Here is a 25,899-nt window from a genome sequence, read left to right as displayed (position 1 = left end):
GTGCGTTCACCGCGATGTCGCCAAACACGGATGGTACCACCATGATGCTGCAAATAAAACCTGGATTAATCCGAAAAAATAAGGTTTGCAGTTCGTGCACCCAGGTTCGTCATTGAGTACACCATCACAGGCGCTCCTGTCTGTGATGCAGCGTCAAGAGTAACTGCAGCCATGGTCTCCGATCTGATAGTCCATGCTGCTGCAAACGTCGTCCAACTGTTCGTGCAGATGGTTGTTGTCTTGCAAACGTCCCCATCTGTTGACTCAGGGATCGAGACGTGGCTGCACGATCCGTTGCAGCCATGCGGATAAGATGCCTTCTAACGTTCTGCGTGGTGTCTGCTCTATATCGTGTCTCCCTACCACTTTCGCGCAATGACGCTCTGAGCGTGTTTTTTAGGGAATTGACTAGTTTGAACCTGGGACTTTTTGCTGGTAAGGAGACGCCAGATCACACGTGACATGTAGAGTTCAGTGAGACTAGCGATGATATAACCAAACACTTAATGATTTCAGCGTCAAGTAGGTTGTCGTCTTAATCGCCTTTCGTCAGCAGGAGTCCAGCAAAATGAGATTCCAAAAGCTCTGACAGCAAGGGAGAAAGGACTATCTTGGCACTCCAAACCACAACACTTTGGTATCCTTTCTGTGAAAAACTGCGGTTGTTGGCAACGAGTCTGCCTTGAGAAAGCGAATAGCCCAGGCGAAGCACTGGGGTGTGGCACAAGCCCGTAACATGCAGAACAGCTTTCTGCATACCACAACTGCAGCTGTTCCGTACTTCCGCCTGTTTAAACTACCTGTAGTATCACTCCTGGAAGTAAAAACCTGTCGTTGGCTGTGAGCACGAGCTGTCCACACCGCAACACCTGCATCCACAGACTCCGGATATGTCTTGAGGTTACAACCTAGATATAAATCATTAGCTTTTCGCTGCTGCCGTTTAGAGTCCCCTGCGGTCAGCGAACTACTTGGTTCCCACTTTCGATAAATTCGCCGAACAATGCCATCCGTGACGATTTCACTAACTTTCGGCTGGCTGCGCTTCGCTACGTCACCATACCGCCGCGCAGACGGGATTCTAACAAGGGCGCCGTGCGAACTTCACATCACCGATTTCATTCGCATAGACAGGATGTACAGAGCACGATGTGGACTACAACATGTGCGAACAGAAAGACGCGGCAAACAACCGCTTTCGAGAAAATCGATTTTGAAACTTTCAGACGTGCTTACATAATTTCTGTGGGCACTAACAGGCAACGCGTCTCTACTGGGCGAGGTCTAACATTCATGGTGGTGTCTGTTTGTTCTATATCGTGTCTCCCTACCACTTTCGCGCAACGACGCTCTGAGCGTGTTTTTTAGGGAATTGACTTGTTTGAACCTGGGACCTGTTGCTGATAAGGAGACGCCAGACCACACATGACATGAAGAATTCAGAAGAGTTCAGTGAGACTAGCGATGATATAACCAAATACTTAATGATTTCAGCGTCAGCTCCACTGCACTCCCTGTAAAAGAATCTTAATACTAACTAAATTTAGTGGAAGGGGTTCAAGGATTCCCTATTTTTAGTTAGCTCGCAAAATAACGTCGAAAAAGCAGTTAAGTTTACCATTGGAAATTTTATTGTACCCGCAAAACATCGTTTATAAATTGCACTATTGATAAAAGGAAATGTTTTAATACAGGATGGTAAAAACCAACTGCGTTCAACAAAAATGTGAACCAATATTCCCTGAGTGAGTTTCCAAGTTCTACAATGGATCGAAGGATGACCTATGCCATATCACATCTATAATCTAGGTTTAACTTAAGTTTTCAAAAGAGAAAACTATCAAAATGGTCTACAGTGACCCTCAATTATCTTTAATTACTTATCTAACTTGTCGTAAATTACAGTGGCTGATGTGACTTCTCAATAACTATATAAAAGAAAAATCATTGCGTTTCAGATCTTTTCTTAAAGTGGCAAATGTGAACACCATGAATTTTAATTAACGATCGACACTAGTATTACGCAAAAAAGGGTTGTAACAGATGAGACTTCTGCAGTTCTGAATGAAGCCTTATGTGCTCAAAAATGCGGCATCGCGTGCGTTCATTACCTTGTTGGTGTTTAGGCAGCGTCAGGGCGACAGCGGCCGGCGCAGCAGCCATCTAGCTCGCCGTCTCGGAACCAACTCTCTTAACTTCTCCTTACTACAATTTACCGACGTTAGTTTAAAAAACTATCTGGCTATGTTTGCATGTGACCAATCAGGGTCTCAATGTTAACCTTAAGCTCCGCCTACAAAAATTCTGTCTATCCAATGAGAAACGTTATACTTTTCGTGGTGGGGCAATGTTTTTTAAAGTTTGCAACGTAACAGAGACGCTAAAAAGTCTCACGCTAAAACCTGCAGCTGGTGTGGTCCTTTTAGCGTTATCGTGAGATCTATACTGTTCTTCTGGAGGGCTCTATCTTTTAACATGGGCTGGAGGATTGTCCTAATGTAACAGACACGCGAAAAAGTCTCACGCTAAAACTTGAGGGTGGTAGTGGCCCTTTTTGTGTTATCGTAAGATCTATACTGCTTTTCTGGAGGGCTCTAGCTTTTAACATGGGCTGGAGGGTGGTTCTAGCGGTTAGCTGGCGACGTGGGTGTCTGTCCCTCATCATAGGGTCTTCTAGCTTAACATAGTTCTGCTCTCGGCTACTGTTCTCGTTTCTCCCCTCGGAACTGCGTCTGTCTAAGGGTGGGAAGGTATGACATGCATTTAGGCATTCTTGTGTTAGTCTGTGGTATTCCATTTGCTCACTCGTTACTCGCATTACTTTGGTTAATTTAATATCACGATTTATTCGGAGCTATGCGACATACCTGTACTACTGGATTTGCTTATAATGTCAGGGTTTTCATGGAAGGTGTTGGATTTACCTGACATCTTACAGCCTGTCATTTCGACTGCTAGTGATACGAGGCCGTTGGGATCCAACACGGCGTTCCGTATTACCCTCCTGAACCCACCGATTCCTTTCTCCTCCTTACACGAGGCATCATAACAACGTTTCACGAGGCAACGCCGATCAGCTGCTGTTTGTGTATGAGAAATCGGTTGGAAACTTTCCTCATGTAAGCACGTTGTAGGTGTCGCCACCGGCGCGAACCATGTGTGAATGCATTTGCATATCACACCATCTTCTTCCTGTCGGTTAAATTTCGCGTCTGTAGCACGTCATCTTCGTGGTGTAGCAATTTCAATGGCCAGTAGTGGTTCATGGTGTGGGTTCCTGTAGTTCATGAACCACGGGCAACGTATGAGTGGCCAAGTAAGTGGTCGGTCCCGACAGTCGGAATACCAGTAACTTTGGAATAAGGCTGGGCATCTCGGACATATTCTGAGTCGTGGTCACCTTTGTGCTCATACGGCAAAGACTACCAAATCCACCAGTTAGTCCCTCAACCGTTAGGGGTAAAACCCAATGGGACTCGGGGGAAGTAAGGCTAGCAACCTGCTTCCCCGATATTTTAAATATGATTCTGGCAACAATCACAGCAAAATTCCTCGGGCCTTTGGAGATGATGGAGTCCCACCTCTAACTGACAAACCAGGGGCTCCGAAGATACGACTTGGCAAACAAACGGTAATGAGATGGGGAGCTATTAATATCAATGGGGGCTACTCTGGGAAGAAGGTAGAGCTGGCAGAGGCTGCAAGTAAGATGGGGCTGGACGTTTTAGCTGTTAGTGACATTCGGGTAAGGGGTGAGAAAGAAGAGGAAGTGGGAGAATACAAGATCTACCTGTCAGGAGTCGGAGCAGGAATAGCACAATGGGGTGTAGGGCTTTACATCAGGAGAGAAATGGAACCCAGCGTAGTTGCAATAAGGTATGTAAATGAACGACTGATGTGGATAGATTTGACAGTGTCTAGCAAGAAAATTAGGATTGTGTCAGTATATTCGCATTGTGAAGGGACAGATCAAAATAAGATGGATAGTTTTTATGAGGCACTCAGTGATGTAGTTGTTAGAGTAAAGGACAAGGACAGTGTTCTGCTCATGGGTGATTTTAATGCCAGGATTGGAAATCGAACTGAAGGGTATGAAAAGGTTATGGGTAAATTTGGAGAGGATATGGAGGCCAACAGGAATAGGAAACAACTCTGGGATTTCTGTGCCAGTATCGCCTTAGTAATCACAAACTCCTTTTTTAAACATAAGAACATTCACCGGTATACTTGGGAAGGCAGGGGAACCAGATCTGTCATTGACTATATAATAACAGATCAGGAATTCAGGAAGGCTGTGAGGGACACACGTGTATTCAGGGGATGCTTTGATGACACTGATCGTTATTTAATCTGCAGTGAAATTGGGATTGTGAGGCCGAAAGTGCAGGAGGTCAGGTCCATATGTAGGAGGATAAGAGTGGAGAAACTTCAGGATAAGGAAATCAGGCACAAGTACATAACAGCGATCTCAGAAAGGTACCAGCTAGTTGAATGTAGTCAATTACAGTCATTGGAAAAGGAATGGACAAGGTACAGGGACACAGTACTAGAAGTGTCTAAAGAATGTCTTGGAACAGTAGTGTGTAAAAGTAGGATGAAGCAAACAGCTTGGTGGAATGACACATTCAAGGCAGCCTGTAAAAGGAAAAAGAAGGCGTATCAAAAATGGCCACATACTAGAACTCAGGTAGACAGAGAAAGTTACGTTGAAGAAAGAAACAAAGCCAAACAGATAATTGCAGCATCCAAGAAGAAATCTTGGGAAGACTTTGGAAACAGGTTGGAGACTATGGGTCAAGCTGCTGGAGAACAATTCTGGGCTGTAATTAGCAGTCTTCGAAAGGGAGGTAAGAAGGAAATGACAAGTATTTTGGACAGGTCAGGAAAACTGCTGGTGAATACTGTGGATGCCTTGGGCAGATGGAGGGAATATTTTGAAGAGTTGCTCAATGTAGGTGAAAATACGATCAGTAATGTTTCAGATTTCGAGGTAGAATGGGATAGGAGTGACGATGGAGATAGGATCACATTTGAGGAAGTGGAGAAAATGGTCAATAGATTGCAGTTCAATAAAGCAGCTGGGGTGGATGAAATTAAGTCGGAACTCATCAAATACAGTGGAATGTCAGGTCTTAAATGGCTACACAGGATAATTGAAATGGTCTGGGAGTTGGGACAGGTTCCATCGGACTGGACAAAAGCAGTAATCATACCAATCTTTAAACATGGAAACAGAAAAGATTGTAACAACTACAGAGGTATCTCTTTGAACAGCGTTGTGGGTAAAATCTTCTCAGGTGTTGTTGAAAGGAAAGTGCGAGTATTAGGTGAAGACCAACTGGATGAAAATCAGTGTGAGTTTAGGCCTCTTACAGGTTGTCAGGACCAGATCTTTAGCTTACGGCAAATAATGGAGAAGTGTTATGAGTGGAACAGGGAATTGTATCTATGTTTTATAGATCTAAAAAAGGCATATGACCGGGTTCCTAGGAGGAAGTTATTGTCTCTTCTTCGAGATTATGGAATAGGAGGCAAACTTTTGCAAGAAATTAAAGGTCTTTACATGGATAGTCAGGCAGCAGTTAGAGTTGACGGTAAATTGAATTCATGGTTCAGAGTAGTTTCAGGGGTAAGACAAGGCTGCAACCTGTCGCCACTGTTGTTCATATTATTTATGAATCATATGTTGAAAACAATAGACTGGCTGGGTGAGATTAAGATATGTAAAAACAAAATAAGCAGTCTTGCATATGCAGATGATTTAGTTGTGATGCAGATTCGATTGAAAGTTTGCAAATTAATATTTCAGAGCTAGATCAGAAATGTAAGGACTGTGGTATGAACATTAGCATCTCCAAAACGAAAGTAATGTCAGTGGGAAAGAGATATAAACGGATTGATTGCCAAATAGGAGGAACAAAGTTAGAACAGGTGGACGGTTTCAAGTACTTAGGATGCATATTGTCACAGGATGGCACCATAGAGAAAGAACTGGATGCGAGGTGTAGCAGAGCTAATGCAGTGAGCGCTCAGCTACGATCTACTCTCTTCTGCAAGAAGGAAGTCAGTACCAAGACTAAGTTATCTGTGCACCGGTCAATCTTTCGACCAATTTTGTTGTATGGGAGCGAAAGCTGGGTGGATTCAGGTTACCTTATCAACAAGGTTGAGGTTGCGGATATGAAAGTAGCTAGGATGATAGCAGGTACTAGTAGATGGGAACAATGGCTGGAGGGTGTCCACAATGAGGGAATCAAAGAAAAACTGGAAAGGAACTCTATAGATGTAGCAGTCAGGGCGAACAGGCTTACATGGTGGGGTCATGTTACACGCAAGGGAGAAGCAAGGTTACCCAAGAGACTCATGGGTTCAGCAGTAGAGGGTAGGAGCAGTCGGGGAGACCAAGGAGAAGGTACCTGGATTCGGTTAAGAATGATTTTGAAGTAATAGGTTTAACATCAGAAGAGGCACCAATGTTAGCACTGAATAGGGGTTCATGGAGGAATTTTAAAAGGGGGCCATGCTCCAGACTGAACGCTGAAAGGCATAATCAGTCTTAAATGATGATGATGATGATGATGATGATGATGATGAGTGTATTTTCTGACCGCCGTTAGTCCAGGATCATCGTTCACGGTAAAGAAATATGCAGTTACGAAACCAAAGTTATACATCATACATTTTTTAAAATCCAAGATACATTATTAAAGTAAAGCGTAACAACCCTGAACGCAGTAACTGTATGAAATGCAGTTGCTAATCACTATAACTGAAGACTTTAAACCGATTCAGGATAGTCAACAAGTTGACTGTTGACGACATTGAACCGGTGTAAAGTCTTCATTTTTAGTGATTAGCAGCTTCATTTCATACAGCTACTGCGTTCACTGTTGTTCCGCTTTACTTTAATAACATATCTTAGATTTTTTTAATGTATGATGTGTAGTGATGGCTTCTTAATTGCGTATTTCTCTACCGTGAACAATGGTCCTGGACTGAAGCAGGTCGGTTATGTTACGCTTTTTTTACAGTATTATTAATGAGTAAGCACGAGTTTTACCTGTGAGTTATAAACGAACGACACAGAAAAGTAAATATATGATATGGAATGTGCCGGTAGGGAATAGTACACTTTCAATCCATACTTACACAGTTATGTATGAGTCAGACGTGTAGACGATGTCAGAAGTAGATTGAAACAACCTAAGAGCATTTCAACGAAAGGTCCTGCGAGAAATCTATGGGTCTGTGTGAGAGGCAGAGGATCTGAGTACAAATTACGACCAGTAATTTATACCACTGAAAGCTATAGTTAAATTTATTAAAACCTAGAGAATAGGGACGTTAGTACATGTAGGGAGGATAACGAAAACAGACGTATATTCCAACAGAAAGAAGGGCCGTCCAAGATGAAAATAGATGAGTAATGTCTTGGCTGATATCATAAACGTGAGGATCGGAGAATGGAAAATGAAAGCAGAGAACAGAGATGCGCATGAGAGATTGTTTACCTAGGTCCCTCAAGGGCTGTCTCGACAAAGAAAAACAAGAAGAAATGAAATATACAACGGTATAACATTTAAAATACCCTGTCAGTATCAGATATTTTATGAATAGCTGATGTGGGAGTTCGAGGAAATATAGAAAGGTTAGAAACTGTCGTCCGCTCAGTGTTGAAATCAGGCGGGAAGAAGATTAGGATTAATGGCCCGGCGACTCCGAGGTCATTCGTAGAAACCATGCCTACATAGATTTTAGGGGCGTCACGGGAAACCTAAATCTGGATGGCCGGATGCGGATTTGAACCGTCGTCCTCCCGAACCCGAATCCAGTATGCTAACCACTACCCCACCTCCCTCGGTTTGAGCTGACCATTAGCTCAGGTTGGGAAAGGACAGGGACGAAAACTGTCCATCGCCTCTTGGAAATTAGAGCAGCAACAGCAAAATGAAATTTAGCTCTACAAGAGTACACCTGGTGAGTCTGACCTCGGAGCTTCTTGTTTGTTGGCGCGCATGCGCCGCATCACGTATACAGCCCGCTGCCACCAAAGTGTGAACTACATATACGTGGAAATGGTATGAATAAATGAAATTTTACTAGTGGAAGAGGCTCTATGTAGGAGCATTGCAAAAATAAAAAGAAGACCTCAGGGGTGAAAGTGACTGTCAACTTGATGCTCCTGCTGCAGTTATAGGCAATTCCGCAACTGATCAGAGAGTCGAATCTTCAGACAGCGAGGAAGAAAATACAGGCGTCCACGGCAAGAACTGTCATTGTGGGAACACAGTTGTCCCTAACAGAAGAGGCTGGACGATTGTCGATAACATTGTACTCCGTATTTCAAGAGTGTGGAAATAATGAACGAATGGATTTATAAATAATTTAGGGCAGCATAAGAGATTTGTGTAACAAGTGGATTTCAGTAAAAAGAATAGCATGTTCATCTAGTTAATGGGAGCCGGAACGATCCATCCCCTCCATGTTAATTTTAGCAAATAGAAGGAACATTTTTTCTAAAACTATTAAACATATTGCTCTGAAATTAGGACTACAAGTTCAGTGAATATTTCTCTACAACGTTATAATGCCATTTTAAGAAATATTTATTGATTTTTGTTTTACAATTTTTTTAAACAGATGCTTATTTTTTCCTCTAAAATTTTGCACTTTTTTCTATAACTCTTGAATTACACAATATTTTTTAACAATTTGTTATAAAAATCAAGGAAAAGAACTAAACAATATTGTGTATAAATTTCATTGATATACTGTTTTTGACAAGATGTTCCTCAAAGATGAAAATTTTAAAGTTATGGGAAATGGCTTCCAAAGTTTTTTAACACATTCCTGCCCAATATGATGGATTATTAGCATCCTCTTCTTTTTCCAGTGTTAGTTTCCTTTTCACTGGTCTTTTCTTCCCTTTTGCTGCATGTTGTGGGCTTTCGTCTCTTCTTCCTGCACCTCTTAGTCTTTCTTCATCAATTAGGCGCATTATGGAAATGGTGTTGTGCTCTGGTTGGAAACCTAAACGTTTCAGCACATCACATTTGATAACGTTTCCTTCATTGTATGTTGCCACAGCATCATACACCCCAGAATGCAATGTTTTTATCTGTACAAACACTCTTTCGTGAATCCTAATCCAAATTAAATTATTTATACATTCATTTGGATTTTGTGTTTTCCCATGTAAACACTTTTCCAATAAACTTGGCTGTGACAAATATCTGATTACGGACTTCATTACGTCAATTACAGCATTTGGCAAACTGTTTTTATGGGCATATTCCATTCCTGATTGGTACTTGCACCTGTGGGGCACACGGCATGTTGTGTGTGCTCATTTTTTGATGCAGTATGAAAAAATAATCCCATACGGCTCTCCTCATATGCTCAATGCTTCTTGTATTTTTCCTAACTGCACACCCATAATACCTCTGCAATCTATCAATTGCATATTTGTTACACTTAAATCATTTTACATGCCAGACCAATGTGTGAAGTTATTTTCAATTCCAGTCCTCTATCTTTGCCAACTTGGCATAATACGTTATGTTTCAAAATGTTAGAGAGCAAGGAAATGTTAATTATTTCATTCACATCATTACTGTCACTTTCATAGTTTTCAAATTTTTCTTTGCTGTCACAAAGTTTCTTGCTGGGAGAAAGTCTATCACATTCATTTGGAGTAGTTGGTGTAGCAGTCTGAGCAACATATCCCTTTGAAGCAACAAAAGATTTCTTCTTCTACTCATTTTATTAAACACTCGATTGCTGAAACGGGGCATATTGATATCCAGAAACCAAATACGTAAAACAGGTACGAGAAAAATTCGTCAACTACGCAAAATTGAACAGCTGAACAATACAAAGCAAACTCCACAAGTCAACACACAATGTATACCGTTTGTGTTTACCGGTATGAACAGTCACTTGTCGCAGAGATAAAGCCATACAACGTTGGGAAAAAAACTGTCTAATTCCTCAAAGATACCCTTGCTTGGAGCCAACGACCGGCGCCGTCAAAGGTGAACACCAAGTCGCTACAACCGTTTACGCGGCGCATCAACTTCGCAGCGATAAAAAACATACTTAGAATTCAATTAGAAGGGTGAAACTAGGTTTTTTTTATTCAGAAAACACCAAATAATTTTATAATGAAGGAAGACAAAAAAGTTAATTTTGTCGTTTTCATCGTTCCGGCTCCCCTAAAGCTGGAAACAAAATTTTTACAACTAGATGACTTTAACGTTTCATCACTGACAAGTTTCCATGATAGCATATTGTTTTTCTCATATTTTTGACGCGTTAATGTTAACATTGACTGAAAAAGTACATGACAGAGGTAAAGTAAAATTCGTTTGGTATATGAGACACCACTTTAATTGAAAAATATTCTATATTCAGAGAATTTCTCCAGCTAATAATCGGGGCTCACTGACCCTGGCGCACAGTTGGTGTGATCGTTTCTGAAGTGTACACTACCAGCAGGCGGACCTACGTATAAAAGGCGCCAACCACACAATACAATTGTGTTTTGCGCCATTCCATTCTGATTTCACAATTACGAGTCCATACCTATGCCTTCATTACTGCTTCAGCTAACGCAGTGATAAACAGTGTTGTCATATGTCCAAGTGAGCAGCACTGATATAAGATAAACAGCGAGCTAAGTGAGGAAAAAGTTTACGTTTTGTGCAAAAAAAATTACCCACATTACGAGATGGCGGCACAATTCCACAATGAGGCAGTTGTCTACTAGATATGATCGAATAAGCGGTTGGCTGGGGTCTGATGCAACGGCGCTGTTTAATGCTTCGAGTGAGTCATTACCGTTGGGTAACAGCTGTCCGCGGCAACAGAGCGATAGAATGGAAGTTTATTTGATTGTTGTGTAATAAACAGTGCTTTAGCTCATATAATGTTAGTTATTTTATCGCTATTTCATTACACTAAGATTAAACAATGATATACCTCATACGTGTTTATCCTGGTAACATGAAGTCAGTTATTCTTTAAATGTGTACTAAGTACGCATCACGTCCACTCGTTTTATGAAAAACGGCGGCTAGGGTTAGGATTGCCAGACGGGGATTTGAACCCAGCACCTGCATAATAAGAATTCAGCGTGTTAATTCCTCGAATTCCCCCCTCCCCCCTTCCCCCTTCTCACATCTTGCACTGAAAGCGGTTGCTCCGTCTCGCCATTTTGCGTTTGGAACTGTCTTCCACTACGGCTTCGGGTAAGCGCATTCAAAAGAAGTGAGCAGCCTTTTTTTCTGTTGTCAAATACGAAATTAAACTCAAGGGCGTTCATATATAACCCACACACATTCATTTATACAGTTTTACAGAAACAATTACTTGGAATTCCGCCAATTGGAAAGACTGCTCGGGATAAATGAGGTGGGAGCCGCGAGCGCACGACCGTAATAACGTAATTGCCATCCAGTGCAGCGAGATGCAGCAGATACTGCAGCTGACGTGAGGAATAAATTGTCTTCTAACCAGACTGGCGTGCGGCTGCGTAGGGCCAGCGCGGTGGCCGCTAGTTGGAAAGGCCACGCACGGCGTCACCAGACCGAGTTTTCTAAATTTCTCCATAGCAGACAAAAAGATTCCCCAAAATAATACCATTTTGGTAAATATTTCCCCAAGGATCTAAACAAAAAAGAGCAGTTGAAGAGAATGGACAGTGTCTTGAAAAGAGAATATAAGATGAACATCAATGAAAGCAAAGCAAGGATAATGGAATGTAGTCAAATTAAATCAGACAAATCTGAAAGAATTAGATTAGGAAATGAGACACTTAAAGTAGTAAAGGAGTTTTGCTATTTGTGGAGCAAAATAACTGATGATGGTCGAAGTAGAGAGGATATAAAATGTAGACTGGCAATGGCAATGAAAGCGTTTCTGAAGAACAGAAATTTGTTAACATCGAGTATAGATTTAAGAGTGAGGAAGTAGTTTCTGAAAGTATTTGTATGGAGTGTAGCCAGTTTAGATGAGAAGAGAATAGAAGCTTTCGAAATGTAGTGCTACAGAAGAATGCTGAAGATTAGATGGGTAGATCACATAACTCATTAGGGGGTATTGAATAGAATTGGGGAGAAGAGGAGTTTGTGGCACAACTTGACCAGAAGAAGGGATCGGTTGGTAGGACATGTTCCGAGGCATCAAGGGATCACAAATTTAGCATTGGAGGGCTGCGTGGAGGGTAAAAATCGTAGAGGGAGACCAAGAGATGAATACACTAAGCAGATTCAGAAGGATATAGGTTGCAGTAAGTACTGGGAGATGAAGAAGCTTGCGCAGGATAGTGTAGCATGGAGAGCTGCATGAAACCAGTCTCAGGACTGAAGACCACAACAACAACATCTAAAACAATAGTTTAAAGGACTAGGTATCTTTATCACCTGTACTGGCAGCATGAAGAGGAGCAATTAAATGTCCAGGACCGTAAAATTGTCGTACATATAAAAGAAATATACTACATAAACTAAAATTTTCCATTTGTAAATAAAAACAGATTGCCAGACCACAAAAGTATAAAGCATGGACCATAGGCGAACATTTGCTTTCTTCATTCGTCTTGATTGCTGTATTGGTTTACTGTTAGATGCTATAGAAACTTTAGAAATAGATGAAAGAGCTGTTTCGTTGCTTAGTGAGTGACAAAAATAGAATTACTTCTGCGTAATTTACTGTTTTTTTTAATGTCTTAAGTCTTTCCTTTGCTTTACCTCTCCAGACTTTTTTTCAACTTCACTTGTATTTGTAAAGCAAAGGAAAGACTAAACACAGAAAGGCTCAAAGAGGTAGGAAAGGCATCAGATTTGGAGAACAGATTTATGGAAAAATGGCAAAGAGGTAGTGTTGTTCAAAGTGTTAATGACAAATTGATAAAAATGAGGGAAGAACTCATGGACTCCGCCAAAGAAGTACTAGGAATTAGAGAATCCCAAAGCACCACAAAAGAATGAATAACAGAAAACATATTGAACAAGATGAAAGAGCGGAGAAAGTGGAAAAGTGTAGGAACTGAAGAAGGCAAAAAGTGGTACAGGAAAGTGAATGATGAATTAAGAAGAGAAGCTGAAGAAGTAAGGGAAAAATGGATGAAACAGAAATGCGACGAAATAGAGAAAATGGAGAAAGAGGGAAAGTATGAAATTATGTATAGACTGGCTAGTGAGATAGTTTTTGAAGGTAAAAGAAAGAGGAATAACCTGGAAAAAGAAAGAGCGGAGATTTTGAACAGATGGCAAGAATGTAGTGAATGTCTGTATAAGGGAGATAAAAAGCAAAGCGAAATTAAACTTGAAGAGGAGCTACATGTGCCGGAAGATGGAAAGGGATTCACCATCTTGGAAGCATAAGTAGAAAAGGCGCTGAAGGAGATGAAGAATAGGAAGGCATGTCGAATTGATGATTTGCCAGCAGAACTGTTGAAGAGTCTGCGAAACAAGGCAAGAAAAGAAATAATCTACCTCTGTAACGAGATATATGACAGATGGAAATGGCATGAGGACTTCCTTGCAACAGTTATGATACCAATAGAGAAAAGAGAAACACTAAAATATGTGAAGAGCACTGCACCATCAGTCTAATTTCTCATGCAGCTAAAGTCTTGCTGAGAGTGTTGAATAGAAGGCTATATGGCAAGCTGAATAGAGGGACTGCAGAGGAGCAGTTCGAGTTTTGAAGAGGAAAAGGAACAAGAGATGCTATTGGCCTGTTAAGAACTATAGGGGAAAGACATATGAAAAAAGGTAGAGAAATCTTTGCTGTTTTTATAGATTTGGAAAAGGCTTTTGACAGAGTTCAGTGGAACAAGCTGATGGATATTTTGAAGAGGAAATGAGTAGATTGGAAAGAGAGACGACTGATACAGAATCTATATTTACACCAGAAAGTAAGGGTAAGGATAGGAAATGAAATGTCAGAAGGAAGCAGCATTGGACGAGGTGTTAGACAAGGTTGTTGCCTTTCCCCACTGTTGTATAACGTATACCTTGAAGAGATTATTACGAAAGGCTTAGATGGGAAAAGAGGAATAGGTATTGGTGGAAAGAGAATAGAATGTATAATATTTGCTGATGACATGGTATTAGTGGCAGAAAGTGAGCGGAGAGTGAATAACATGCTGAAAGATCTGAATGAAGTTTGTGTGGAATATGGGATGCAAATAAACACAGCAAAAACAAAGAGTATGGTCATCAGTACAAGACGCAGACTGTCCAACATTAAAATAAGACAATCTACAATTAGCCAAGTAAGTGCATTTAAATATCTTGGAAGCACAATAACTGAAGACTTGAAATGTCACCAGGAGGTGGAAACTCGAGTTGCCATAGCGAAGGAGGCATTCAACAGAAAGAGGAGGCTCGTATGTGGCAGATTATATAAAGGACTAAGGAAAAGGCTTGGAAAATGTTTTGCCTAGAGTGTGGCACTATATGGGGAAGAAACATGGACGCTGAGACGAGAGGATGAAAAAAGGTTAGAAGCATTTGAGATGTGGATGTGGAGGAGAATGGAGAGAATAAGGTGGATGGAAAGAGTGAGTAATGAAAGAGTATTGGAAAGGGTTGGTGAGAGTGGATGTCTGCTGAAGGTGGTAAGAGAAAGGAAAAAGAACTGGTTGGGACATTCATTGAGAAGAGAGTGCTTGCTAGCAGATGCTTTGGAAGTATTGGTTTGTGGGAGAAGACTGAGAGGAAGAAGGAGATACAGGATGATAGACGACATGAAGGGAAGAGGAAATTATGCAGACCTGAAGAGGATCGAACAGCCTGGAGAATTACGATCTGAAAACCTGCCTTTTGGCAGAACACTGACGATAATGTAGAATGTCTTAAGCATCTACCAGTACAAAATATCAATTTTCTCTGTCATAAAAATTATAGTACATTGATATATTATGATTAAGATATCATGTTACATGGTACAATGAAGGAAATTAATTGATACGTAGGCCTAATACACAGGAGCGCCAAAGAGACTGGTATAGGCATGCATAAATAGGCAGAATACAGTGCTGCGTTCGGCAATGCCTACAGTTTTCGCACGAGCGATGGGACACAGCATCTCCGAGGTAGCCATGAGGTAGGAATTTTTCCCGTACGACCATTTCACAAGTGAGACGCCCTGCTAAACCCACAGGACAGGACAGGTAGTTTAAATTGTGGAAAGGAGCGAAAATAAGCGGCTGTCAGCTACACTCGAACATACAACTTTATTTACTTGACCAAACATTACAAGAGCCCTGAAAATTTTTAAAAAGACACAGCATTAATTTGCCAGCTGAATGTGCCATACAATTTCATGCCTTAAGGGCAAGACTAATTTAATCTAAAATAAAAGCCAATAACTTAAAACTCAAACCAAAATAAATTTTTAAAAGGCCAAGGCCTTACCCTAAAACAGTTCTTTAAATTAGGCTGAAGGCGCAAACAATATTACGCCTTAAGGGTAAAACAACCTTAATTTAAAAATCGGCTACAAGCCATACAAATACAAACAACGGGACAAATAAGAAAAGACAGTACACCCAAAGGCGCTCAGACGTTTACGAGGCTCGGCCTGGAACTCAAACACTAACGCTGGCTTAGGTGAGATAGGCAGTCCGCCCAAGCATTCTCCATCCAACGACAACCCAACCGACCGACAGTCAACGGACCCACCGACAAGATAACTTCCACTCCACCCGACCCGGAGGCAACAGGAAGTTCAACGGAACAACGTAGAAGGTATTGGTACCCACAACCAGTTATACATTGAGCTGTCAAACTACATATCGTGCAGGACCGCGACAACACGATGAGGGAAATACACTGCCTGAATTTACGTCAACGGCCAGGGCAGGTAACCGGAACGTTGACGGCCACAAGGCATAAGATTCCGCTGGTGCACTTCAATTCAAAATAACCAAGTGCAGGTAAACTCCACCGGAGGGTGGCTAAAATTTGCCAACTTGAGAACACACGTTGTTGCTCGCGGAAATGTCCCCACACCTGACAACGAAGTCCAAACGACACAATGCGACCAGTCGTGACTTGCCGGTAGATTATGTCAAAACTCAACTTTCGTGTCCATGATCGGTGAGCCACGGACCTCGGAGCAATGGCAAGAGCACCACACACTCCGACCAAGCATGGACGCCTCCAGCGGCCTGAACTACGCGGCGCGGAGATTTCCTCGCTACTCCACGCCAACCGACCAACTGCCCGCACACAGCCCAGCCAGAAACTATAAGCGCCAGGCCAAAGATAGTACAACGTGCGAATATCGATTCACACCCCTGGTGCCACTCGCGGAGGGAGAGGATAACAGCATAATCGCGATAACCGCGGGAGACTAAACACAGACTAGCAATCAAGGTTTAATCCGATGCATAACATAAGCCACCCACAGCTCAACAAGTCTACAGTGAATATCAGAAATCCGGTAAAACATCGAATCACCGACATCGCTGCGGCCGGAAAAAGATCCTGCAAGAACGGAAACAACGACGGCAGAAGAGAATCGTTCAACGTGACAGAAGTGCAGCCCTTCCACAAATTGCTGCAGATTTCAATGCTGGGCAATCAGCAAGTGCCAGCGTGCGAAGCGTTCAACGAAACATCATCGATATAAGCTTTCGGATGCCACTAGTATACCCTTGACGACTGCACGACACAAGGCTTTATGCTTCGCCTGGGCCCGTCAACACCGACATTGGACTTTTGATGACTGGAAACATGTTGCCTGGTAGGACGAGTCTCGTTTCCAATTGTAGCGAGCGGATGGATGCACCGTTATGGACACAACCTCATGAGTCCATGGACCCTGCGTGTCAGCAGGAGACGATTCAAACTAGTGGAGGCTCTATAATCGTGTGGGGCGTGTGCAGTTGGAATGGGGAGCCTGATACGTCTAGATACGGCTCTGACAGGTGACACATACGTGAGCATCCTGTCTGATCACCTGCATCCGTTCATGTCCATTGACGTTCCGACAGGCTTAGGCAATTCCAGGACGACATTGCGACACCACACATGTCCAGAATTTATATAGAGTGGCTCCAGGAACACCCTTCTGAGTTTGAACATTTCAGCTGGCTACTAAACTTCCCAACCATGAACATTATTAGGCATATGTGGGATGCCTTGCGACGTGCTGCTCTGAAGATGATCTCCACCCTCTGGTACTCTTACGGGTTTATGGACAGCGCCGCAAGTTCATGGTGTCATTTCCCTCCAGCACTACTTCAGACATTAGTCGAGTCCATGCTACGTCGTGTTGTGGCACTTGTGTGTGTTCGCGGATCCCCTACACAATATTAGGAAGATATACCAGTTTCTTTCTTTAGTGTATAATTATTGTACTAATGCAAACAGTGCTTATTATCATTTACAGTGGAATAAAACAACAATAAAACCAGTATGATCAGTATTCTTATGCCAGACGTTATTTGACATCGACATCATTGTGGGTATTATATAAATCCTGTGGCTTAAAATTGGTATGCATTGTAGTGCTTGGCTCGAATTTATTACACCCTTCATTCTTCAAACTGTACCGTACCCTATTTATGTGATTTGCTGTGCTCGTGTGGATTCTGTTTCTAAATTTGTCTTTACCACATTCATTATCGAAAATGCTCTCTCCACATTGCCACTGGATAATGACAGGCTCAAACCTCCTGTCAACAAATAGCTGATAGTCGAGAATTTCCCCTCTCCAGGAGCATCTTCAAAGGCCGACACTTCACCTGAAATGCTTTTGTTATTGAATTAGCCTTGTTCCATTGTTGGAAAGGGAGAACTCGACATTGATCCAAAGCGCTGTCAACATTTTCAGCTCCAAGCTGAGCCGTGCTGTGGCTCGCGTTGGTGCTGTTTGTAGGTTTCCAAACTCTGTTGGAGGCCAGACGGTATCGTGTAGTTGGCATGGTTGCGGTTGTTTGTCTTCATCTAGTCTTGACTGGCGCCACTCGGTTTTAAAATGGTTCAAATGGCTCTGAGCACTATGGGACTTAACAGCTGAGGTCATGAGTCCCCTAGAACTTAGAACTACTTAAACCTAACTAACCTGAGGACACACATACGTCCATGGCCGATTCAGGATTCGGACCTGCGACCGTAGCGGTCGCGCGGTTCCACACTGTAGCACCTAGAACCGTTCGGCCACTCTGGCCGGCCACTCGGTTTCGCAAGCGTTGCCTGTCCGCTTGTGGCAGCAGCGGCCGTTATCGATATGTAGTAACTGTTGACGACGTTGTTGTTTACCGGGTCGTGTGAATCGGCCAGTTCGGTTGGGGAGTCAGGAGGGGTCAGGTGAGTGCAGAGCGAGAACACGCCGGGACCGCTGGCGGCACGCATGGACTGCGGGACGGGAGGCCTGTAGTCGCGAGGGTGCACGACCTCGTAGTAAACCGTATCCAGCAAGCTTCAGGATGAGTGCGTTTCAGTCCAAGTAGACAAACCTCTTGATTTCTCGCGATTCTCCAGTGACTTGGGTTCGTGTTGCTGCTCGCAGTGTCGCCGGTGGGGAAGGTGGATCTGATCAGCTTTCCTCGACTTCTTATTACTGTTTACTGCCTTCAACTTGTTACAATTTGTTAAGTGCAACCAGCGGTAATATTTCTTGCCTGGTGGACGCTAACGCCCCAATTACCTGCCCTGGGGACCGGTTGGTGATTCTTCTACTCTGGTGGCAGCGATTCCTCTCTCGTTCCGGGCACCCTATTCACAGTATACTGGGGACGTAGTGCAGACCGCCGGTTCCGGCTTTGGAGTATTGTTCCATCGTCGCATTTCGTTTATCGGACGTCAGGTAGCTTCAGCAAGTCATTAGCCATTTGTTAGACCGCCACTAGCCTGAGTTACCATCTTGTAAAGTGAATGCAACTCTTGGCTGCCTATCTCACCGTTCGCGCAAGTGTTTGTTGCCGGACCTTCTCAGAGGTCGATTCCTGGAGCACCGTCTCGATCAGTTGCTTGTTTTTTATTATTTAACTTTTGCTATTTTATTTGCTGTTTTACAGCAGGTTTCAAATTTTTTATATTATTGCCGTCCCTGTCGTGTAAAGCCTTCAGCCCTGATTGTGGTCATTTGCTTTAAAATTATAATTTGGTATTGGTATTTATGCAGTGAGCCTTTAGAACCTTATTTACTGCCATTCCTGGTGTCTGATGCCATCTGCTGTGTCTGTGGCGATTTGCCATTAATATTTCAATGCCTGTAATTTGTAAGTTGCAGCGAGTTTTAAACAATTCTTAATTTATTGCCATTCCTGGCGTGTAAGGCCTTCTGCCCGGATCACAGTGGCTTGCTTTTAACACATTATCTGTTGTATTTGTATTTAATGGTGATTTGCTAAATTGTAACTGACTGAAAACACTTATTTACACTGTCGTTTATTCCTTCGTTAATAACGTGTGCTATTTTTTATTTATTGTTGAGTCTACAATTACTGGTTTAAAATGAATTGTGTGTAATTGTAAAAGGCAACCAATAGTAACTGACTACGGCCCCGTCCACAATCGTAACCGAATCCTGCCTTCCCTTGACTACCACCAGGTTTCAACTGGTAGTAGAGCATGGTTACGATTCTAATATCACCATTTTATTTACTGTTGATATGATTTGTTAAAGTCTGTTAGTGTTGTACGATTTCTGCCTTTGGTATTGTGTTCTGTTTTAGCTGATCAAATCCGTAAAGGCGGTCTGGCAGTGCCCCGGGATCGGCCTACTGAGGAAGGACCGCCTCACTCATGAGCTGGCGATAAGACGCCAGCCTATTGACGGTAGTTCTCCAGACTTAGGAGCCCACTTGCATGCTACCGTTCTTCAGCCGGTTGACGTCACGGCGGATGTTGTGGGTGAGACAAAGGCAGCCATTGAGTTTTTGTTTAAAGCTGTTAGGTGTCTTGAGGACGACATCGGCTTTTTAGAGGGCACTCAACCTAGTGGCAGTCAGTTAGACAGGGTGCAGGCACAGTTAATACATTTAACCAACTGGATATCTGACTTAAGGACACTAAAGTTAGAGGATCGTGATAAGGTCTCAACCGATGAATTGGGGTCCTTGGTTAATAAACTGCAGTTGAGGGTCACATGTTTAGAGCCAGATGGGAAGACGACAGGGGGCAGGATTTGTTATCTTCCGGGCAGTGCGCTAGCGAGCCCGGGAATAACGCCCTTATGTCCTCTGAGGCGTTAGCCGGAGCGTTTGCTAAATTGCCTAATCCCCTGGTGCACCTGTTTCGAGACATCGCAGAATTAGCTGTAGACCGACTCGAGCAAACTGAAAGGTTGTTATGGTTGTTGGTTCGCTTTGAGCAACATTCTCATGCGTTTGGTGTTTCGCATCAGGTAATTTTGTCTCTGTTGTATCCTTTAACTAGAGGCGATTTGAGGACTCTGGTAACCAGGGCCATGGCAGAAGGGTTTTCATTGCAGCAGTTGAGAGAGCTTGTGATCAGGGAAAGATTGACCACAGGATTTTGTAAACAGCTCGAGTGTCGCTATATTTGGCAGATGCAGCAAGACAGGGAGGAGTTGCATCAATACGTAGAAGAGTCAAGACGGCCTGTTTGGCCTTGTTAGGCGACTTGCCACAATAGCAGTTAGTTTCAATTGTCCTGAGGGGAATGGGAGCGGCGGATAAGTCACATTTTGTTTTTCGCGGTCGTCCCTCCACTTGGGAAGAACTTTGTGCCGCCATCGTAGCGATATCCGTGTCCCTCGGACGATGGACATCGTGAAATTAAAGTTGAGCCCATGGTCGTCACCATCAGCTGAGTCTAAAGGGGAATCGCGGCGTTGTTTCAGGTGCGGTCGAACAGGGCACTTAGTTCCCAGAGTCAACAAACGACGCCCAGCTGGGCAGCTACCGCGAGATCGAGCCTCTAGACACCGGTGTGCCCGTGTCACTGCTCGATCATCGACCCCACTGCCTTACACGTGTTCTCGAGTGGGTGGCGAACCTATTTGTGCCCTCTGGGATTCTCGTAGCTCCTTTTCATTGTCGAGCTTGGAATGGTTTCTTGAATTTGGTCTCTTGCGAGACTTAGGCCAGTCCCTTCTTCGGTGCAGAGATGTCAGGTTGCCAAGAGGCAGGTGGGTCTGAGGGAGTATCTCGGTTGGGGATTTCTCGAGGCCCTTGTCTTTGGCCTTGGTTAAGGAGCTTCCGATCGATTTGGTTTTGGGATGTGATTTTATCGGTAAAACTGGTCTTGTCTTGGATTATTCAGGGTACACCTTTTTCTTTAAGTTCGCTCCTGGTCAGAAATTTGGGTTCTGTGAGTGTACTAAACGCAAGGTGCATCGAGATGCGGGAATGCTGGCTGTTGATGCTGAGGTTGGTCAGTTTGATCTCACCCGCCTCTATTCCCAGCAGGCCTCTGACCTAGGGGGTTTGCTGGAGAGGTTCCCAGAGCTTCTCTGTGATAGACTGCGGGTTAACAATGTTCTTGACTGCCATATTCGTCTGTCTGGCCATGTTCGCGTCAGGTAGTCCCCATATCGTCTCTCACCGCCTAATATGAAGATACTAAGGGGAATGATCTCCAAAATGATTGAGCAGGGAGTTATTAGGCCTTCTACATCCGCTTATGCCTCCCCTATATCCTTGTCCCTAAGGATCAGGGGGCAGGACATTCGGCCTGTTCATGACTACTGTCGCCTAAATAACAGGGTTGTCCTGAAGTCGGTTCTTTTACCTGACCTTCATAACTCTTTTACTTTGTCTGCAGGGGCTAACTGGTTTACTGCGCTCGACCTGAATGAAGCCTATTATCAGATTCTCTTAGCTGAAGAATGTAAACACGTTACAGCATTTTTTTACTGATTGGAATCTGTTTGAGTTTAATAGAGTCCCCTTACACGTTTGCTGGATAATATTCTTGGAGACTTGAAATTAGTCTGCGTTTACAATTACCTGGACGATTTAGTAATTTATAGTCGTTCGTTTCAAGGGCACTTGGAACATACCCAGCAAGTTTTTGCTGGGTTGCAGGGGGCCTGTTTAGCTGTTAAATCCAATAAGGTGACATTACCCAGGCAGCAGATAGCCATCTTAGGTCACCTAGTATCAGGCGAGAATATTCACATTGCTCAGGATCGGACAAATGCCTTGAGGCCACCCTCTGATAAGCGAGGGATTGCCATGTTCATAGGGATGGTGAATTATTTTAGTCGTTTTGTCCCTAATTTTGCTCAGTTGGCGGCTCCTTTAAATAAGCGGTGCGTTTTGAGTGGGGAACTGTTCAAGAGGCCGCGTTTGAGCACGTCAAGGCGGCTATAGCCAACCCTCCGGTTCTCGGAGAGCCTGATATTAATAAGAAATATGTTGTCCAAAATGACGTTTCTAATGCGGGAATTTCGGCAGTCCTCCTCCAGGGGTTAGAGGGTCAAAGGCAACCATTGGCACACGCGTCGCGTCGGTTATCCAGCACTGAGCTTAAATATTCTGTTTACGAATGTGAGGCATTGACCGTCTTGTTCGTGCTGGGTAAGTACCGGTTTCAACACGAACATAGAGTATTTCAGCTAGAGACTGACAATAAAGCCGTAAGATGGGTGCTAACGAGGCCATATTAAACTGGCCGTATCGCGAGGTGGCCGGTACGCATTTCGGCGTTTCAGTTCGAGGTTAAGCACATTCAAGGCACTGAGAATGTCCTCGCGGACGTCCTCAGCCCTATGTTTACTCAACAATCATCTAGTGAGGGAGCCCAAGAAGCTTCAGAAGGCAATCTTACTTGTGTCGTGTTAGGCAGTATTCCTCATTTGTTTAGTGACATTGCTGACCCTCAGGATCAGGTCTCCTCTTGGGGACCAGTTAAGAAACGGCTTTCGGCGGGGGAGCGTTGGGATGAATACATTATCAGGAAAGGCATTTTATGTAAAAGGGTGAGGCGTACCAAGGAGATTACGATCTGTCTACCAGGCACCCTAGTACGCCCAGTTTTCCATTATTTTCACAACTCGTTGATTGGCAGGCATTTAGGAACCTATAAGACCTTGCAGAAGAATAAGGAGCATTTGCCTTGGCCGGCTATTGACTGAGATGTTAGAGAAATGGTTTCTCGGTGTCAGTTGTGTCGTGTGGCCAAACCGAATAACGTTCTTCAACAGGGGTTCCTTAGTTCTGAGAGTGCATCTTGCCCCATGGAGAATCACTATATCGATTATGTGGGGCCCTTACCTCGCACCAAAAGAGGCCATCGATGTTTATTAGTTATTATTGACGCGTTTTCGAGGTTAACCTGGCTTCTTCCGAGTCGTAATGTGACTGCTGCCACCACCGTTGCGCATTTAACTAACGTATTTAGTGTTTTGGACCTACTGAGCAAATCGTTAGTGATAACGCATCGGACTTTCTTTCAGCTCCCTTCAAGGCCTTCTGTTTTCAAAGCGGTGTTACGGACATAATTACCACTCCGTATTATCCACAGGGGTCCTTTGCGGAAAGGGTCAATTGTAACCTTAAATCCGCACTGATTATCTACCATCAGAAGTCTCCCAGTAAGTGGGATTCTAGTCTGCCTTGGCTTAGTTTTGCCTTCAATACCGCCAGCCATGAGGCTTTGAAGGCTACTCCAGTTTGCCTTATGTGTGCTTATTCCGTTAATTTCCCCCTTTCGAACTTATGGGGGAAACAAGATCTAATTCCTGTGGAGATCACCGCTCAGGTCGTCAAAGGAAACTGGAATCGTTCGAGGCGCATTACTCTCAGGGCCCACAACAGACAACCTGGCCGTTATAACCGTAAGCGACAAGCCTTCAGGGGTAAACCGCGAGATCAGGTGTATATCCGTAATATTCCCGGGAGGGAGGTGCGTTTTGGCAACCTTGATAAGTTTACTCCCCGTTCTCTGGGTCCGTGTACGATTATGCGGATTTTAGGCCCAGTTAACCTTCTAGTTACGGACAACCATATCGGGAAGCAATACCGGATCCACGTTAATCAAATTAAGTTTGGTTAGGACGCAAGTTGGGTCTGCTAACAGCCCTCCCCCCCCCCCCCCCCCCCCCCCGGGTATATCCTTGGTAGGGTGAGGTTGAGCCGTGCTAAAGCTTGCGTTGGTGCTGTTTGGAGGTTTCCGCCCTCTGTTGGAGGCCAGACGGTATCGTTTAGCTGGCATGGTTGCAGTTGTTTCTCTTCTTCTCGTCTTGACTGGCACCACTCGGTTTCGCAAGCGTTGCCTGTCCGCTAGTGGCAGCAGTGGCCGTTATCGATATGTAGTAACTGGTCGTGTGAATTGGCCAGTTCGGTTGGGGACTCAGCTGGAGCCAGGTCCGTGTAGAGCGAGAACACGCCGGGACTGGTGGCAGCGCTCATGGACTGCCGGATGGAAGGCGTGTGGTCGCGAGGGTGCACGACCTCGTCGAAAACCGGATCCAGCAAGCTTTAAGATAAGTGCATTTCAATCCTAGTAGAGAAACCTCCACCATTGTGATATCCGGCGATTCTCCAGTGACTTGGGTTCGTATTGCTGCTCGTAGTGTCGCCGAGGCGAAGAGCAGCGGGTGGAATGTTTGGGGAAGGCGGATCTGATCAGCTTTCCTCGACTTCTTACTACTACGTATTGCGTTCGACTTGTTACAAGGTTGGTGATTCTTCTACTCCGGTGGTAGTGATTCTTTCCTCGTTCCGGGCGTTCTAAGCACAGTATACTGGGGACGCAGTGCAGACCACCGGTTCCGGCTTTGGCGTATTGTTCCATCGTTGCATTTGGTTTCTCGGACGTCAGGTAGCTTCCGCAAGATTATCATTAGTCATTCGTTAGACTGCCACTAGTCTGAGTAACCATCTTGAGAAGTGAATGCAACTGTTGGCTGCCTATCTCACAGCTCGCGAAAGAGTTTGTTGCCGGATCTTCTCAGAGGTCGAGTCCTGGAGCACCGTCTGGATCAGTTGCTTGTTTTTTAAAATCAACTTTTGCTATTGTATTTCTGATATTATTGCCGTTCCTGGCGTGTAAGGCCTTCAGTCCTGATTGTGGTCATTTGCCTTAAAATTTGAATTTTGTATTGGTATTTATGCAGTGAGCCTTTTAGAACCCTTTTTACTGCCATTCCTGGTGTCTGATGCCGTCTGCTGTGTCTGTGGCGAGTTGCCTTTAATATTTCAATGCCTGTAATTTGTAAATTGCAGCGAGTTTTAAACAATTCTTAATTTATTGCCATTCCTGGCGTGTAAGGCCTTCTGCCCAGATCACGGTGGGTTGCTTTTAAAACATTATCTGTTGTATTTGTATTTAATGGTGATTTGCTAAATTGTAACTGACTGAAAACACTTATTTACACTGTCGTTTATTCCTTCGTTAATAACGTGTGCTATTTTTTATTTATTGTTGAGTCTACAATTACTGGTTTAAAATGAATTGTGTGTAATTGTAAAAGGCAACCAATAGTAACTGACTACGGCCCCGTCCACAATCGTAACCGAATCCTGCCTTCCCTTGACTACCACCAGGTTTCAACTGGTAGTAGAGCATGGTTACGATTCTAATATCACCATTTTATTTACTGTTGATATGATTTGTTAAAGTCTGTTAGTGTTGTACGATTTCTGCCTTTGGTATTGTGTTCTGTTTTAGCTGATCAAATCCGTAAAGGCGGTCTGGCAGTGCCCCGGGATCGGCCTACTGAGGAAGGACCGCCTCACTCATGAGCTGGCGATAAGACGCCAGCCTATTGACGGTAGTTCTCCAGACTTAGGAGCCCACTTGCATGCTACCGTTCTTCAGCCGGTTGACGTCACGGCGGATGTTGTGGGTGAGACAAAGGCAGCCATTGAGTTTTTGTTTAAAGCTGTTAGGTGTCTTGAGGACGACATCGGCTTTTTAGAGGGCACTCAACCTAGTGGCAGTCAGTTAGACAGGGTGCAGGCACAGT

This window comes from Schistocerca gregaria, chromosome 6 (genome assembly GCF_023897955.1).
Source record: "Schistocerca gregaria isolate iqSchGreg1 chromosome 6, iqSchGreg1.2, whole genome shotgun sequence".
Taxonomy (NCBI): domain Eukaryota; kingdom Metazoa; phylum Arthropoda; class Insecta; order Orthoptera; family Acrididae; genus Schistocerca; species Schistocerca gregaria.
The sequence above is the reverse complement of the archived record's forward strand: the minus strand, read 5'-3'. Positions refer to the sequence as shown.